This window comes from Scyliorhinus canicula, chromosome 1 (genome assembly GCF_902713615.1).
Source record: "Scyliorhinus canicula chromosome 1, sScyCan1.1, whole genome shotgun sequence".
NCBI classification, from domain to species: domain Eukaryota; kingdom Metazoa; phylum Chordata; class Chondrichthyes; order Carcharhiniformes; family Scyliorhinidae; genus Scyliorhinus; species Scyliorhinus canicula.
Genome location: NC_052146.1, coordinates 111,650,687 through 111,670,711, shown reverse-complemented (window position 1 = coordinate 111,670,711; position 20,025 = coordinate 111,650,687).

Here is a 20,025-nt window from a genome sequence, read left to right as displayed (position 1 = left end):
GCAACTGCAACATTACCTCTCTACTTTTAAACTCAATCCCCTTTGCAATGAAGGACAAAATTCCATTTGCCTTCCTAATTGCTTGTTGCACCTGCAGACCAACCTTCTGTGACTCATGCACAAGTACACCCAGGTCCCTCTGCATAGCAGCATGCTGCAGCTTTTTACCATTTAAGTAATAATCCATTCTATTGTTACTCCTACCAAAATGCACGACTTCACACTTATTGACATTATACTCCATCTGCCAGACCTTTGCCCACTCATTCAATGTGTCAATGTTCCTCTGTAAGATTTTACAGTCCTCAGTACACTTTGCTCTGCCACACATCTTCGTGTCATCTGCAAACTTGGATACCTTACACGTAGTTCCCAACTCCAAATCGTCTATATAAATAGTAAATAATTGTGGTCCCAACACCGATCCCTGAGGCACACCACTCGTCACTGATTGCCAGCCAGAATAGCACTCATTTATTCCCACTCTTTGTATCCTGTTAGACAACCAATCCTCTATCCATGCTAGTACTCTACCCTTAACACCACGCATCCTTATCTTATGCAGCAGCCTCTTGTGCGGTACCTTGTCAAAGGCCTTTTGGAAATCTAGGTACACCACATCCACTGTGTCCCCTTTGTCTACCTTGCTCGAAATGTCTTCATAGAATTCCAAGAGATTCATCAAGCATGACCTCCCCTTCATGAATCCATGCTGCGTCCGTTCAATGGGCCAATTTCTATTGAGGTGCCCTCCTATCTCTTTCTTGATAATAGACTCAAGCATCTTCCCCACAACAGAGGTTAAGCCAACCGGTCTATAATTCCCCATCTTTTGTCTACTTCCCTTTTTAAACAGTGGCGTCACATTTGCTGTTTTCCAATCCTCTGGGACTGCCTCAGTGTTCAGCGAATTTTGGAAAATTACTGCCAGTGCATCTGCTATTACTCCAGCCATCTCTTTCAGTACCCTGGGATGCATTCCATCAGGGCCAGGAGACTTATCTATCCTGAACTCCATTAGCTTGCCCAACACTTGTTCTTTCGTGATAGTAATGGTTTCCAGAACCTCACCTACCTTCTTCTCTCGGTCAATTGCTGGCATGTTAGTAGTGTCCTCCACTGTGAAGACCGATACAAAATATTTGTTCAATGCCACCGCCATTTCATCATATCAAATAACTAAATGACCACTCTCATTCTCTAACGGACCAATGTTTACTTTAGCCACTCTTTTTAGTTTTATATAATTATAAAAACGTTTGCTATCTGTCCTTATATTCTGTGCCAGTTTTTTTTCGTGTTCTATCTTATTTTTCTTTATGGCTCTTTTCGTGGCTTTCTGCTGACCGTTAAAGTTTCCCCAATCTTCTAGTTTCCCGCTGATCTTGGCCACTTTGTAAGCCTTCTCTTTCAATTTGACAGCCTCATGTATCTCCTTAGACACCCATGATAGATTACCTCTTTTCTTACAATTCTTCCTTCTCACTGGAATATACTTTTGTTGAGCACTATGAAAGATTTCTTTGAAAGTACTCCACTGCTCCTCAACTGTCCTACCATAAAATATTTGTTTCCAGTCTACTTTAGCGAGGTCCTTCCTCATTCTATCGTAGTCCCCTTTGTTCAAGCATAGGACCCTGGTATTGGATTCTATCATCACACTCTCCATCTGTATACTAAATTCAACCATGCTGTGATCACTCCTCCCAAGAGGACCCCTAACGATGAGGTCATTAATTATTCCTGCCTTTATTACACAGGACCAGATCTAGGATTCCATTACATATTGTTCCAGAAAACTATCCCGGGTACATTCAACAAACTCCTCTTCAAGGCTACCCTGACTGACCTGATTTGACCAATCTATATGCAGATTAAAATCTCCCATGATAACTGCTGTACCCTTTTCACAGGCATTAGTTATCTCTTCATTTACTGCCCGTCCCAGTGTGATGCTATTATTTGGTGGCCTATAGACTACGCCTATCAGTGTCTTTTTCGTCTTAGAATTTCTAATTTCTACCCAAATAGATTCAACCTCATTCTCCATAGAACCTATATCATCCCTCAATGCCACCCTGATGTCGTCCTTGATTATTAGTGTTACTCCACCTCCCTTACATATCTGTCTATCCCTCTGAAACGTGTGGTACCCCTGGATATTTAACTCCCAGTCGTGACCATCCTGCAACCATGTCTCCGTAATGGCTATCAAGTCATATTCATTCGCGATGATTTGTGCCGTTAATTCATCAACTTTGTTACGAATGCTACGAGCATTCAGGTAAAGTGCCTTAATGCTGACTTTGTTATCATTATTAGAGAAATTGGACATCATGAGATGCCCTAAGTTATCCTTCCTTTTTGCTTCATTCCTAGTCTGCCTTGAACTTAAACCCATCTGCACACATGCTAACCAGCTGCTTATCCTTCCATTTAACTCCCTACTCCCTGTCGCTTTCCCTTTCCCCCGACTCAGAAGTTTAAAGTCCTACTGACCACCCTATTTATCCTTTTCGCTAGAACACTGGTTCCAGATCGGTTCAGGTGGAGACCGTCCCAACGGTACAGATCCCTCCTGCTCCAATACTGCTGCCAATGCCCCATGAAATGGAATCCCTCTTTCCTGCACCACTCCCTTAGCCACATGTTTACTTCCCTAACTTTCTTATCCCTATGCCAATTAGCACGTGGCTTGGGCAGTAATCCGGAGATTATGACCCTCGAGGACCTGTTCTTCAATTTCCTTCCTAGTGCTTGATAATCCCCAAACAGGTCCTCCACCCTAGCCTTGCCTATGTTGTTAGTCCCAACGTGGTCCACAACAACTGGATCCTCCCCCTCCCGCTCCAGTATCCTTTCAAGCCGGTCGGAGATGTCCCGCACCCTGGCACCAGGCAGGCAACACACCATGCGGGACTCCCTATCCGGCTTGCAAAGGATACTATCTGTCCCTCTAATTATAGAATCCCCTATAACATCTACTTGTCTTTTTGCTCCCCCCTCTTGAATGGCCTTTTGCACCATGGTGCCATGGTCAGCTGGCTCATCCTGTCCACAGCCCTTTTCCTCATCCGCACAGGGAGCAAGAATCTCATACCTGTTGGACAAGGTCAAGGGCTGAGGCTCCTGCACTCCTGAACTCCGAATCCCCCTACCTGCCTCACTTACAATCACACCCTGTTTTTCCTGAACACTTACTGAATTTGAATTACTTAATCTACCGGGTGTGACTGCCGCCTGAAGCCAAACGTCCAGGTAACTCTCCCCCTCCCGGATGTGCCGCAGAGTTTGAAGCTCGACTCCAGGTCATCAATTCTGATCCGGAGTTCTTCCAGCAACCAACACTTGCTGCAGATGTGGTCACTGCCGTTCACAATGGGATCAGCCAGCTCCCACATCATACAGCTACAACACATCACCTGTCCAGCCATCTCTACTTATTTAACTAATGTTTACAAATTTATGTTAAATAAATTCTAGTACTTCTCTGCTAAATAAAAGCTTAATTCAACTACTATAATACTCAATAATAAACTTATACCAAATAAGAGTAAAAAAAAACTTTATCTTATCAAATTGGTTAGAGGAGGAGGGTGGGTGGGAGACACTACACGTGTAGTGTCTCGGGTTTAGCCGCCGCCCAAATATATAGGATCACTTACCTACCGGCAGCCCTCCTGGTCTACGTCACCCCCGCTCCTGCTCCCGCTCCTCCCTGCGATCTTTGGGTTGTGGGGGTGAAACCCACGCAAACAGGGGGACAATATGCAAACTCCACACGGACAGTGACCCAGGGCCAGGATCGAATCTGGGACCTCAGCGGTGTGAGTCAGCAGTGCTAACCACTACGCCACCATACTGCCCGAGGTTGGGAAATGTTGAACATTGAAAGGACTTGGATGGCTTAGTTCCTGAATCACTGAAATCTAACATGCAGGTACAGCAAGCAATTAAGAAAACAAATACAATGTTGGCAACTATTACAATGGGATTTGAGTAAAGGGGCTGGATTCTCCGTTTCTGAGACTAAGTGCTGACGTCGGCGTGGGAACAGTGGTGTTTTACGACAGGAAAAACAGCGGAACAGCTGCACCAATTCAGCAACTCTGAATGGGTAGAACCATCGCCACATGGAAAACAACCGGTTCCATGCAAAACGGTGCCAGATTCACTGGGTCCGTTATTGGCGCATATGAGGTTTACACGCCGCAGCCACACTTAAACAATCCTTCCCCCACACACACCGTCATAGCCAATAAGATGGCCGCAAGGAGAGCAGGGCCATGGTGTTCAGGGACGCTGAGCTGGACACCCTCCTGGATGCCATGGAGGAGATGCAGATGACCCTGTACCCCGGCCAGGGAAGAAGGCCGCAAGGCACCGTCATTTGCCATGCCTGAGGTAGGTGCCCTGGCCACTGATGCCATCATTAACCCAACCTCTGGACTGCATGCTTCGGAGCGTCTAACGGTGTCAATGTTTGTGTTGCCCTCGCTCCCTGGGAAAGGCAGCACACAACCGCTGGGAACAGGAGAAGACCGGAAGGGGGACCACCAGACCGGAAGCCCTTCACCATGCCCGAGCAGAAGGCACAGGACATGGTCGGCCGGAGGAAAGGGAGGTCACCGAGATGGAGGTTGGCAGCGGGCGAGTAAGTGAGACCCTGCTTAGTTGCAGGTCCCCATGACATGTGTGTGGACAACCCCCCACACCCCCTCAACCCGCACCCCTCTCAGCCACACCTCCCTCAGCCTTCACCCCGGCAATACCTTCTAAACCAGTGTATCTTTAACCCGTATATAATGGACAAATGACCACACCAGTTCAATCTGATAATAGTTTATTATCCGCACGCATAGTGAACACACACACTCTAAACTAACACACAAGAACAACCCTAACTTCACATCCAAGTGACTGACTAGTGTCATAATAAACACACAAGTATATGGTGGTGCACAGACAGACATTGATTGACACACAGGATGACCAATGAACACACAGAACACAGCAGCCAATCACCAGACAGGACACGGCCACTATAAAGCCAGAGGGCACTAGTTTTCCCGCTCTCTTGGGATGCAGCCTCTGAGACAGTTAGAGCCTGTGAGTAACAACTGGAACATCCACCATGTGGTAGTCAGTTAGTCTGGTCAGGTTAGCCTCAGGAGACCTGCATAGTGTCAACCCACAGTTAAAGTATGTTTAATAGTTAAGAGTTCAATAAAATAGAGTTGCATTTGGAAACCTGTCTCTCTCACTGCTATAGTAAACGCAGTCCTCGCAGACCCAGCATACCCAACACATCAGCTAGTACAGAGCTGATATAGCCTTTTCTATAATCCATTACCTGGCAGTGCTGGATGTCTGTTGCTGGTCGTCTGCGTCCCCGGCTCTGGTCCTTCTGTGGTTGGCGTGGATGTTCTTCTCCTTGGTTGGTGAAGGTATCACCGCTGTTGCCATCAGTGGTCAAGAGAGTGAATGGCAGAGCAGACTTGAAGGGCCGAATAGCCTCCTCCTGCATCCGTTTTGCTATGTTCCAATGCAATGTGTGGGCTGGCTTTGTATATTTTGCGTGCTGCAGCCTGTCTGTGTTCATGTGTTGCCTGATGTCCCATCGATCTTTGCGGGCAACTATTTCAGAAGGCCACATATCCCTCCTCTTGATCCTTAAGACGAAGCGTAGTGGATCACAGACTTGGACCGATACCTGCCCTGCATCCACAGTCACCTGTCCGTCAAGTAAGACAACTCTACATGCACAAATCTCTAATACATAATACACGAATAACAAAGGCAAATATACATGCCATAATGGACCTAATATGGTGAGAAAAATGGAAGTGTCCTTACTGTAAGATACAATTGCAGTCTAATGCAAAGGTGGAAAAATATCGTATACCTAATGCAAAAGTGGAGAAATACTTTCTGGTACAAATTGCAGAAAATATCGATGTGGAGATCAATGTAAACAGGCTGGCCGTAAGAATTTATAGTTCTACAAAGGTCATATACAAGACAACTAGGATACCCAGTGCAAAACAAGTATTAGTCCCCGGGGATCGTTGGTCTGGCTGGATTAAAGGAGCCCGTGCAGTAACTATGTCCTGGCGCTCCGTGATCTCTGCTGTCCACCGACGGAATTGGACGGTGAGGTAGATCAAGGTGAACAGGATCAGCCCGACAGCCAGGTGGGGGCAGGGTCGAACAATGGGGTGTCTCCAAAGGTCAGAGCCCCAATCCCAGGAATCATCCCACCAAGTTCCGGACTTATTTCTGCATCTGTTGAGTGACATCCTGGGGACCAAGCATAGTTTCTGTCATTATCGCACGCCTAAGGCGGGATTCTCTGGCCCCCTGCTGGGTCAGAGAATCGCTGGGGGTCAGCGTGAATCCTGCCCCCGCCGTCCTCCAAATTCTCTGGACCCCCAAAAATCAGCCCGGCGTGAGTCGCGCCGCCCGCCTAGGAGAATGGCGGGGACCGCTGCAACTCAATGGGTCCCGGAGCTGCCCGAATTCTCCGGCCCGCAATGGGCCGAAGTCCCGCCTGTTTTTTGCCAGTCCTGCCGTCGCAAATTGAAGTAGATCCTTACCGGCAGGACCTGGTGGCCCAGGCGGCCTCCGGGGTTCTTGGGGATTCGTGGGGGGGATCTGGCCCCAGGAGGTGCCCCCACGGTGGCCTGACCCGCAATTGGGGCCCACCGATCCGCAGACGGGCCTGTGCCGTGAGGGCACTCTATTGTTCCGCACCGGCGGCTGTAGCAGTCCGCCATTGCCGGTGCAGAAACGAAGCCCTCTGCACATGTGTGGGGATGACGCCAGCAAACGCTGGCACTCCTGCGCATGCGCCAACTCGCGCCGGCTGGCGGAGGCCCTTCAGCACCGGTTGGCATGGCGCCAAGCCCCTTTCCCGCCGGCCGGCGGGGCACAAACCACTCCAGGGGTGGGCCTAGCCCCCGAAGGTGCCCCCTACCCCCCACCTTTCCACATTTCATCTAAACATGTGCGAACGCAACACAGTCTCCTCTTGGCTGAGGCTTGGAGTGGTCGGAACCTGTCTTCGACCACCTGCTTTTTAACGCAACCCTATACTGATTGAGGTCTGACTTAACCAGCCAAACGTCAGGGTGGCCAGTTGTATACAGTTTCACCCTAGGAGCACAGAGATCTGACCTGAGGAGGGGGGTGCAAATTGTAGGGCAGCCTGATTACTTCACAGCAGCAATCACCATAGGGTTGCTGAGCGTAAATAGCATCTGGGATTGGTCTGTGGAAGAGTGAAGAAGAGGATGAGTTGTGACCTGAGTCACTGAATACATTTTTTGTCCCACAACCAAACGGTGGGGTGTGGGGCAACGGTTTTGGTTTGAGACCTGCCTAAGTGTTTGGTACTGTAAGTAGCCTTTCCAGATAGTGGGAGTCAGATGGAAAGGGTTAGGGGTGTGAGAGGTGCGTTTGGGCCACGGAGGGCGAAGAATGTGTGGGGTCCCCAGGTGAGGCAGGGGAAATGTCGTTACTCCACCACCTGAGCATTTTGAATGGTTCAGTGGGTCCTCGGGTAGGGCGAGGAAATGTCACAACTCCACTACCCGAGTGTATTGTAGAACAGGATGAGTGCGTATTCCTAGGAAGGGGCTACTTCCTAGGTCTGAACAGAACAGTGGTTGGCAACGGCAGGAACGCAATAGCAATATGTTGGGTGTCCAAGGACTGATGACAGGATGAGGATATGTCATTGGTGAGGGAATACCTCCTAGTCTGTGAAAGGTGCGGCGAACCCCACGCACAGCGAAGGTGAAGATCGGACTCTGATCGGGGGAGGTGGAGAAAATGGTCGGGGTGAATATAATCGTGAGTTCATCCCAGTGAAATACACTAGGAGGAAGGGTGAAGGTAGTGTACATACCAATTGTTTTGAGGAGTGGGGGACAATCGTGGAGTTATGTGGCAGGCACACAATACAGTATGGGTTGTTAGTCTGTTACCCGTGGGCTGAAAGACGGCTCAGCGTGAGTACTGATGATAAAGATGTTGATCAGTGAGAGGCGAGAGACAATTAGAATTGAAAATAACTTGCAGGGAGGAGAAAAAGGGATGGGGAGACAAGGGTGAAACATCGCACAAATAAACTGGCATGCGTGGAGCATAAATGAGGGCATGTTCCATCAGGAAATCGTGTACCATGCTTATTGAGAGGCGTCCGATTGCCATCATCTGGACACCTCAGATCGCTGTGCTCCATACACCTCAGATCACTGTGCTCCATGGGTGGTATATCTACCTCCCCTTGTCGACAGATCTGCGTCTGCCGGTTGCTCATGTTCATTGGGTTCAGGGTTACCGTGTCCTGGTCCTCGAATCGTTTGGCTACTCTGACCAACCATCCAGCATGGCCCCAAGTCCAAACGGGGGACTGGGGAGTGTGAGTGGTTGTGGGGCGCTTGCGTTGCGGGTGGGAACGGCTTTGTGTAGGTGTCAATGATAAGCAGTACATCCTTAAATCCATTTCTGCATGGGAGGGTGGGCCAATGTAATACACATGGGGATTCATCCAGGGACCCTCCACAGGACGGGTGCGTCCATTATGTCACTCCTGGCGTCACCGTCAGGAATATCCTGGACACAAATGAAGCAGTCCTCAATGTAATGAGTGACATCCTCCTTTAGTTCCGGCCACCAACATAATGATGGTCCATAGTGGTCTCCATGCCCTGGTGTCCGTCATGGGATTGGCATGTGAGCTGGTTTCGGTCCTGGATAGGGACCACATCATAAACATCCTTTAAACAAATCCGTCCTGCATGGTCAGCCCATCCTCCCAAATATTGTAGGGGACCGGTAATTGCCATTCAGGCTTTGTCCTAGGGAATTGTCTGTGCATTGGGACTGAGCTAGGGTCGGCTACGTTAGTCTGGGAGACATCAATCGCATTCATCGGCTCAACACTAGAGATGTCCGAAACAGGCACCGTCTCTGGCTAAGGCATCGGCTGTACAGTTGCCGAGTAGGGAGGTGTGGTGATGGCTCTTCACCTCAATGATGCCATAGGTGCAGCCAGTGGCTACTTATAGTTCGGAGCACGTTTCCCGTGCACTTCGCTCATGTCTTCCCACCAAGTGTGCCCTTCCACCCCAGGGCCTGTCTCGGTGCCTGATAAAGTCTGACCACATGTGCCAACCTCTCCCTTTGATATATCTCCGTACTACCCTCTCCCATATGGGATACCTCTCTGTCTTCAGCGCCTCTACATCTAGAACATAGAACTTTTAAATGCCCTCAATGTTGGCGAGTTCACTACTGTTGCAGGTAGGGCATTCCACGGCCTCACCACTCTTTGCGTAAAAAACCCACCTCTGACCTCTGTCCTATATCCATTACCCCTCAATTTAAGGCTATGTCCCCTCGTGCTAGCCACCCCCATCCACGGGAGAAGGCTCTCGCTGTCCACCCTATCTAACCCTCTGATCATTTTGTATGCCTCTATTAAGTCACCTCTTAACCTTCTTCTCTCTAACAAAAACAACCTCAAGTCCATCAGCCTTTCCTCATAAGATTTTCCCTCCATACCAGGTAACATCCTGGTAAATCTCCTCTGCACCCGTTCCAAAGCTTCCACGTCCTTCCTATAATGAGGCGACCAGAACTGTACGCAATACTCCAAATGCGGCCGTACTAGAGTTTTGTACAACTGCAACATGACCTTATGGCTCCGGAACTCAATCCCTCTACCAATAAAGGCCAACACACCATAGGCCTTCTTCACAACCCGATCAACCTGGGTGGCAACTTTCAGGGATCTATGTACATGGACACCGAGATCCCTCTGCTCATCCACACTACCAAGAATTTTACCATTAGCCAAATATTCCGCATTCCTGTTTTTTCTTTCCAAAGTGAATCACCTCACACTTCTCCACATTAAACTCCATTTGCCACCTCTCAGCCCAGCTCTGCAGCTTATCTATGTCCCTCTGTAACCTGCAACATCCTTCCGCACTGTCTACAACTCCACCGACTTTAGTGTCGTCTGCAAATTTACTCACCAATCCTTCTGCGCCCTCCTCTAGGTCATTTATAAAAATGACAAACAGCAACGGCCCCAGAACATGCAATAGCTGTTCCTTGAACAAGCTCCACATATCCAGTGTGCCCAACCCTTGCAGCCTCCTGCTCCAGCCAACACCTCCTAAGTCATGTCTAATGGCATCATAATTGCCCTTCCCCCAGCTATAACTCTTGCCCTGCAGAGTATACTTATCCCTTTCCATCACTAACGTAAAGGTCACCGAATTGTGGTCACTGTTTCCAAAGTGCTCACCTACCTCCAGATCTAACACCTGGCCTGGTTCATTACCCAAAACCAAATCCAATGTGGCCTCGCCTCTTGTTGGCCTGTCAACATATTGTCTCAGGAAACCCTCCTGCACACATTGTACAAAGAACGACCCATCTAATGTACTCGAACTATATCTTTTCCAGTCAATATTTGGAAAGTTAAAGTCTCCCATAACAACTACCCTGTTACTTTCGCTCTTTTCCAGAATCATCTTCGCCATCCTTTCCTCTACATCCCTAGAACTATTAGGTGGCCTATAGAAAACTCCCAACAGGGTGACCTCTCCTTTCCTGTTTCTAACCTCAGCCCACACTACCTCAGAAGAAGAGTCCCCATCTAGCATCCTTTCCACCACCGTAATACTGTCCTTGACTCTATCTGTTGTCCGAGCTGACATATTTACATTAGGGAACAAGAGGGTAGAGCGTCAAATTGGACGGCGGGTAGGGCTTGTGGCTATGTTCCGGCCCTAATCCCTCAGAAGCTGCGTGCAAATTTGCAGAGGTGACCCAATCCTCCCTTGTTAGGTACACATTCAGTTAGTGCACACTTCCGAAATTCGGTGATTTGTCCATAATCCACAAGAAAAGAGACCTTTATATACCCTTCAATTTACTTGAAATCCTGGCCATTATGTGGATCAGTTGCCTTCCTAATTCGGGCTCAGACAAAATCTCCAAGAATATATATCCTGTGGGATCTTTCACAGCAACAATTGTAACGTCCTTTCAAATACCACCAGGGTCACCAGGTTTGTTGTACCTTCTGAACCACAGTGTGTCTCCACCCGGTATGCAATGGGGAAATGACCACACAAGTTGTACAAAATAATATTAGTTCAACACACACACAGAGTTAATATTAGTTAATCACACACACATACAGGTTGGACTCTAAACTAACACACAAGAAAGACCAACTTAACTTCTAGGTTATTGGCATGGGTAGAGCAGATATGGCCTCATCTATAATCCGTCGTCTGGCAGTGCTGAATGTCTGTTGCTGGCCGTCTGTGTCCTCGGCTCTGGTCCCTCTGTGGATGGCGTGAATGTTCCTCTCCTTGGCTGGTGAAGGGATCACCATTGTTGCTGTCCTCGGTGGGCGAATGAGTGGGTGGTGGGCTGCGCAGCGCCTTTTATCCCTTGCAGGTTTTGCATGCTTTTGGGCGTTCCCAGGTAGATGTCCAATAGCTTGATCAGGGCTCGATCACCTTGATCGATCTCAACCAATTGGGGGTGGACACCTCGATGGCGGGGCGGGTCCCAGTCGGCCATGGCCGTTATTGTCCGAGGCACGTGGACCTTCCCAAATAAGGAAACCGATGCCACCAAGCCTGCCACTTACTGTTAGTTTCAACCTGGAGCCCATTATCCCGGGATGGCCTTTCAACGGCCTTTTCCCTGTGTCAGTTTCTGCAAGGTCCAGGCTGCAGCCATTGTATATTTGCAAGCTGCAGCCTGTCTACATTTTTGTGTTGGCCAATTTCCCATCGATCTTTGCGGGCAGCCATTTTAGATGACCACACCCCTCACCCCTGCCCCCCCCCCCCCCCCCTCCCCCAGCCTGCTGTCGAATGATACATGTCATCTTGTGTCTTACAGGACCTGCCGGAGATGGGGCCAGTCCATCCGGAGCCCCCAGCCAGTGCCAGAGCCAATGCTCCGCAGACGGCTGAGCACTGACGGAAAGAGCAACCCGAACACCAGCCCTCCGCGCGAGACTCAGGACACCCCGGAGCTCGGGTCGGAGGAGGACACTGACTTTCCATCACTGCTGTCTCCTACATCCTCCACCATCTCAGAGACTATCACCTTGGTTGGGCACATTAGTGAAGAGGCTCCTGGGACACTATCTGGTGCGCAGCACACATCACATCCGGTAAAGCAGGTGGACGTAGAGCAGCCAAGGGGCTGGATGGTCGGAGGGCAGCCCGGCCCCAGGAACCAGCTGCTGCCCAGACGGGTCCCGGACTTCTGGAACATCCAGTCCCAGCCACAGTGCAGATGCAGTCAAAGAGCCAGGGACCACAGGAGGGGAAGAAGGTGGCCATCCAACACCTGCAGGCGCAGGTGGAGGAGTCCATCGCGTGCAGGAGCAGGGGGTGGTGCTGGTCATGCGTGCCACCCAGTCGACACCGCACAGGTGGCTTCCACGGTGGAGGCATTGGGGGCGACGGTGTGAGTCAGAGTGTCCAAGGCTGGGACATTTTATGCAGGCAGGTGTCAAGGCCCAGGACAGGGCTGCCCTCTCGCAGGCAGCCATGTGCCAGAGCCACCTGGGAATTGCAGCAGCGCCCCTCAGCATTGCCCAGTCACATCAGGCCATGACTGAGAACATCAGCAGCATTGCCCAGCCACTGGCCAGCGTTGCACAGATAGTGGGCGGGGTGGCCCAGTCCCAGAGGGAGGTGGCCCAGTCCCAGAGGGAGGTGGCCCAGTCCCAGAGGGAGGTGGCCCAGTCCCAGAGGGAGGTGGCCCAGTCCCAGAGGGAGGTGGCCCAGTCCCAGAGGGAGGTGGCCCAGTCCCAGAGGGAGGTGGTCCAGTCCCAGAGGGAGGTGGTCCAGTCCCAGAGGGAGGTGGTCCAGTCCCAGAGGGAGGTGTCCCAGTCCCAGAGGGAGGTGTCCCAGTCCCAGAGGGAGGTGTCCCAGTCCCAGAGGGAGGTGTCCCAGTCCCAGAGGGAGGTGTCCCAGTCCCAGAGGGAGGTGGCCCAGTCCCAGAGGGAGGTGGCCCAGTCCCAGAGGGAGGTGGCCCAGTCCCAGAGGGAGGTGTCCCAGTCCCAGAGGGAGATGGCCCAGTCCCGGAGGGAGGTGGCCCAGTCCCGGAGGGAGGTGGCCCAGTCCCGGAGGGAGGTGGCCCAGTCCCGGAGGGAGGTGGCCCAGTCCCGGAGGGAGGTGTCCCAGTCCCAGAGGGAGGTGGCCCAGTCCCAGAGGGAGGTGGCCCAGTCCCAGAGGGAGGTGGCCCAGTCCCAGAGGGAGGTGGCCCAGTCCCAGAGGGAGGTGGTCCAGTCCCAGAGGGAGGTGGCCCAGTCCCAGAGGGAGGTGGCCCAGTCCCAGAGGGAGGTGGCCCAGTCCCAGAGGGAGGTGGCCCAGTCCCAGAGGGAGGTGGCCAGTCACTGACTGATGTGGCACAGACCTTCAGGGTGGTGGCACAGTCGCAGCGTGATTTGGTTCAGTCCCAACGGAAATGGTACACTCCCTGTGCTCCATGGCCGTGAGCATGCAGACCATGGTCGAGAGCAGAGTCTGTCTCCAGGACTGGCAGCGCCAGGTGGCGGGGGGAGTGCCTCAGGGGATGGCTCTGCTTGCAGCCCCATCCCATGGAGTTGCTCGGGGGCCATTGGGCACCCCGAGGAAGGAGGAGGCGACGGCACCCGCGCCAGTGACTCCCGCACAGGAGTGCCAGAACAACCCAGCACCTCGGACTCCCCCCCCCCCCCCCCCCCCCCCCCCCCCCCACTCCCATCCCTGGTGCATCTGGTGAGCAGCGGGAAGAATGGGGTGGCACCATGCCAACCGGGACACCCGAGCAGCGGCCGGGCCCATCCAGTCCTGGCCTCTCCAGGAGATGTGCGCCAACGGGGACCCTTGTCACAGGGCAGGAGTCACAGAAGGCTGCCTCCACTCCTGTTGTACCGTCTGGAGAACCACTAGGTGCAGTGTTATGGCCCGTAAGGCCAGAAAGTTAAACACCAGTCAAGTTGGCACAGGTGCAGGGCGCAGTTGAGTTATAGGGGCTAGGGCACAGACTGTGTATATATGTCCGCGCAATAAGCACCTGTAACCACCGTTAAAACCTACCTCGGTATTCTGTCTGCCGTGTGGGGGGATGGGCTGGTCCGGGCTGGCTGGCTGGGGGTGGGGGACCAGTGCAGGCCCCATGGGTGGACTGTTCTTCCCACCCTCCCCGGTCCCTGGCAGGCCAGCATGGCTGGCGTCCGGGCCAGCAGCCCTCAGTCACTCCGCACCATTTCCTACCTCCTCTCTCTCAGCAACCAGGACGCCAGGTTCACGATTTTAAAAAATACAAGTGAACCACACCGCCGGGAACTCGGCCCATCAGAGGCGGTGAATCGCAGAGGCCAAGAGTATAGGGTGTCAGGCCCTCTAATGATAAGCCTACTGTACTTTCAGCCCGTGCTGTGAGCGACGCATTTATGCCATTTTCGGGGTGCCGGAGCATCCCGATTTGGCGTCAAACCAGCACCTCCCCCGATTTTGGCATTGGAAGCTATTCTCCGCCCATTATGCTGTCGCCAAGTGGAGAATGCCGCCCAAGATATATTATTGCAATTATATAGAGCTTTGGTGAGACAGCACCTCGAGTATTGTGTGCAGTTTTAGCCTTTTTACCAAAGGAATTATGTACTTACCATGTAGGGAGTGCAACAAAGGTTCACCAAACTAATTCCTGGGTTGGGAAATTAACCTATGAAGAAAGATTAAATAGACAAGGCAGTGGTGCCCAGAGCTGCTCACAGGACTCCAGTTCAAGGCTTTGTATAGCTGAAGCAGTTTCTAGTTCCTTGTATTTGATTCCTCTCGACATAAAGGCCAACATCCCATTTGCTTTTAAATTATCTGTCCCTGTTCATGACATCTTGGCCTGAGGCAAATTCTGTCTCTCACAACAAATCTAACAGCCAACTTCCACACTGAGGCAACACAGAGGTTTGTTGCAACCCTAAACACAGGCCATCCAGCCCATCATACTTATACTGGTTCTTTGGTAGAAATATCCAATTAGTCCCACTTTCCATCTCTTACCCCATAGCCCTGCTAAGTTTTCTTTTCAAATATCTATGCCTAAATTTTTGAGCATTACAATCAAATCCACTTCCAGCTCCTTTGAGGAAGTGCATTCCAGTTCACGGTTATGTAAAAGTAAATTCCCCTCATATACCTCCTGTTGCCAGTCACCTTAAATCTGTTTCTCTAGTTACTGATCCTCTTGACAATAGAAAGTTTATTCTACTTATCTTATCCAAATGCTTCATAATTTACAACACGTCTATTAGGTCTCAGCTTAACTTTCCAAGCTATACATAGATCATCCTCAGCATCTCTAGTCTCTCCACATATCTTATGACTCTCATCCTCAACACAATTCTAGTAAGTCTCTTCTGCAACCTCTTTAAGGAGTTGGCATTCTTCCTAAAGTGTAGTGTCCAGAATTCAACATAATATTCCAGTTGAGACCTAATTGTGTTTTATAACTCAAGCTCCTTCTTCATTCAAAACTGCCACCTTACATGATCTATGAAGACTCTTGATTTCATTTTTTCCAATTAAGGGGCAATTTAGCATGGCCAATCCACCTACTCTGCACATCTTTAGATTGTGGGGGCGAAACCCACGCAGACACAGGGAGAATGTGCAAACTCCACACGGACAGTGACCCAGAGCCGGGACCAAACCTGGGACCTCGGCGCCGTGAGGCTGCAGGGCTGGTGCAGGTGCATCTTCTGGTCCAACAATTGAGGAGGTTGATTAAAAGTAATCAACCTCACAGCACAACCTCACAGTAACCCACTGCGCCACCATGCTGCCCTTGAAGACTTTTGATTTAAAAGAACAATGTACACTACATCTCATTTTATCCACGTGGGATATTTGTACTATTCTCAGGCCTCTATATTGATTCTCTCCCTCCAAAGGATGGCCCACAAACAGCACCAAAGAAATATAACTGACGGAGGATCAGCTCTGCGGGAAATCCTTATGCACATGAACTGGAGACAGAGTGAGGCCCTGCGAAAGCGGGCAAGATGGGAGCTGAATAGGCAACATGGTGGTGCAGTGGTTAGCACTGCTGCCTCACAACGCCGAGGTCCCAGGTTCGATCCTGGCTCTGGGTCACTGTCCGTGTGGAGTTTGCACATTCTCCCCGTGTTTGCGTGGGTTTCGCCCCCACAACCCAAAGATGTGCAGGGTAGGTGGATTGGCTAAATTGCCCCTTAATTGGAAAAGATGAATTGGGTATTCAAAATTTATAAAAAAAGATGGGAGCTGAAGTGCCACAGAAGTTGATGAAATCTTATTTTAGATAGTCTTTGTCTTACGCACTTGCTCAAACTATTCCAATTCAGCAACTATTTTTCAAGAGGCTCCGTCACTGCAAGCAAAGCTAAACTCATTCTTCTCTGTCTCACATCATAGGGGTTGCCTTGAAGAGGTCAGCAAATGACAACATTTCATTAGAGGCATTAGCTACAATCTTTTTTTTAAAATTTAGATTACCCAATTATTTTTTCTATTAAGGGGCAATTTAGCATGGCCAATCCACCTACTCTGCACATTTTTGGGCTGTGGGGGCGAAACCCACGCAGACACGGGGAGAATGTGCAAACTTCACACGGACAGTGACCCAGAGCCGGGATCGAACCTGGGACCTCAGCGCCGTGAGGCAGCTATGCTAACCACTAGGCCACCGTGCTGCCCTTTAGCTACAATCTTTAATGGGGAGATGATGGTGTAGTGGTATTGTCATTGGACTAGTGGGGATCTGGGTCTGAATCCAACCATGGCAGTTGGTGAGATTTGAATTCAGTAAAAATCTGGAATTAAAAGTCTGATGATGACCATTAAACTATTGTAGATTGCTGTAAAAACCCTTCTGGTTCATTAATGTTCTTCAAGGAAGGAAATCTGTGACCTTCATGTGACTCCAGACTCATGTAGACTCTTAAATGTCTAGCAAGCCACTCAGTTCACCAGCAATTAGGGACAGGCAATAAATGTTGGCCCAGCCAGCGACATCCCCACCCTATCCTCATAGCCCCACCTGACTTGCACATCTTTGGCCACACTAAGGGGCGATTTTTTTTGGCATGACCAATCCACCTAATCTGCACGTCTTTGGACTGTGGGAGGAAACCAGAGCACCCGGAAGAAACACACGCAGACACGGGGAGAATGTGCAGACTACGCACAAATAGTCACCCAAGGCCAGAATCGAACCCTGGCGTTGTGAGGCAGCAGTGCTAACCCCTGTGCCACCATGTCGCCCTTTTAAGACCCAAGGATGCAAGCCATCAGGTCCAGGGACTTATCAATCTTTAGTTCCATTAGTTTTCCTATTTTTTTTCTGGTGATTGTTTTAAGATACCTCTTCCCCTCTCTTTTGTCCCCTTAGTCATAGCGTCATAGAGGTCCACAGCACAGAAAAGGTCTTTCAGCCATCGTATCTGCGCCAGTCAAAAACAACCATCTAACCATTCTAATCCCATTTTTCAGCACTTGATCCATAGCCTTGCATGCCTTAGCATCGCAAGTGCATATCTAAATACTTCTTCAACGATCTCGGCCCTGGGTCACTGTCCGTGTGGAGTTTGCACATTCTCCCAGTGTCTGCGTGGGTCTCACCACCACAACCCAAAAAGATTTGCAGGGTAGGTGAATTGGCTATGCTATATTGGCCTTTATTGGAAAAAAAATAATTGGGTACTCTAAATTTATTTAAAAATATAAATAATAAATACTTAATCCATGTTATGAGGGTCTCTGCTTCCGCCATTCTCAAGCAGAGTTCCAGACTCCCACCATCCTCTGGGTGATAGTGTTTCCTCACACCCTCTCTAAACCTCTGCCCCTTATCTTAAATGTATACCCCCTGGGCATTGATCCCTCCACCAAGGGCCAAAGTTTCTTCCTGTCTACTCTATCTATGCCCCTCAATTTTATACATCTCAATCATGTCATCCCACAGGCTCCTCTGCTCTAAGGAAAACAAACCAAATCTATTTGGTCTCTCTTCATAGCTAAAACTCAGCAGGCCAGGCAACATCCTGGCAAATCTCTTCTGCCATCCAGTACTATCACACCCCTCCTGTAATGTGAATTCCAGAACTACACACAATACTCTAGCTGTGACCTAATCAACATAACCTCCCTGTTCTTAAACTCTATGCCTCAGCTAATCAAGGTAAGTAAACCATATGCCTTCTTGACCACTGTATCCACCTGCCCTGCTACCATGAGGGACTGGTGTAGATCCTCGGTGCTTCTTCCTGCCGTTAATTCTGTATTCCCTTGCCTGTCCTGCCCAAATGCATCACCTCTCATTTATCCCAATTGAATTGCATTTGCCATTGATCAGCCCACCTGACCGGCCCGTCTGTCTCCTCCTGTAATCTAAGCTATTCTCCTCACTATTTACGGGCTGTAAACTTTCATATCATCCAAGAACTTATTGATCAACCCTCCGAAATTCTTTTATCCTTTGCTAGTTTAAATTTTTTTTTCCAATCTTCTGGTCAACCATTAATCTTTGCAGCATTGGATTTGAACATCATGGGACTTGAACTCACAATCAATATGGATCCAGCACCTTAGCCACTAGGTTATTTAAGCTATCTAAACCAGTGATCTCATGTGGAGATAGTGCGGACTGTAATTGATATGACACATAGGAGTCCATTATCCCCTGGAGAATGTGATATCCTAGGAGATCTTGGTGATTTCAAGACATCAGTAACAGCTACTAAGGACATCGGTGGCTTGCAGAGTGGAACCTACCAGTGACCCTGACGATCTGCCTCAACATCACACTTTCAGTAGGCTTGCAATACCTATCTAGCCAGCTCTGTGCCCAGGGAGCTGCAAGATATGGACTCAAATATCACTGTCTCTCTGGAGACTTAGTAATTTAAACCCCAGCAATCCCTCCACATAATAATAATAATCTTCATTATTGTCACAAGTAGGCTCACATTAACACTGCAATGAAGTTACTGTGAAAAGCCCCTAGTCGCCGCTTTCCGGCGCCTGTCCGGGTACACGGAGGGAGAATTCAGAATGTCCAATTCACCCAACAGCACGTCTTTCGGGACTTGTGGGAGGAAACCGGAGCACCCGGAGGAAACCCACGCAGACACGGGGAGAATGTGCAGACTCGGCACAGTCAGTGACCCAAGCCGGAAATCGTACCTGGAACCCTGGCGCTGTGAGGCAAGTGCTAACCATTGTGCTATTGGCACATGAAAAAGTATCCAAATCCTTGTTATAGGAAGCAAAGGGTCCTTGAAATAGCTCCCTCGCCAAGACGGAAATTGCTTCAGCTAAGAATGCAGATGACCTGAGCCATACAGTATTCAATCCGGTCCAACTCAAGACAGCATCTGCGATTTCTGTGATTTTGTGTCAGTCTTGCTAAGTCACTCTAAAACTGTCTGATTGACTCTGGGGCACTTGCCCTCCAGGTATGTCCAACGTATGGAACCAACAAAACTTAATTTCACTCTGAGGGAGTGGGGCCTGGACTCAGTCTCCGTTGAAAACTGCATAATGATTTCAGCAGAGCAAGGCTTACAGAGCCAATTCTTGTTTCAGTAGCTCAGGAAGAGGATGTAGTTCTTCCAAGATTTTTTGTAGATGCTGAGAAACGTGTTGGTAATTCAGACAATAAGTGTTCCTGACCAAGGGAGGTGGTGCCCAGGTTTGCATGCAAGCCTCGACTGAGAAAGCCAGAGCTGCATTTGAGTCCTGAATCAAGTGCACTGTGTTTGACGAGTGCTCTCCCTCAGGCACATTCCGACTGTCACATCTGGTTGGGTTGGTTTGAAACGCAATGTCCTGTGAAGCGTATGTAGGGCAGCTCCAGACCGGAGGCCTGTACTTATATAAGGACTAATCTACAAAGCCAATAATATCAGCTGTTATGTAACTTGCATTTGTGTGTTGCTGGAAGTTG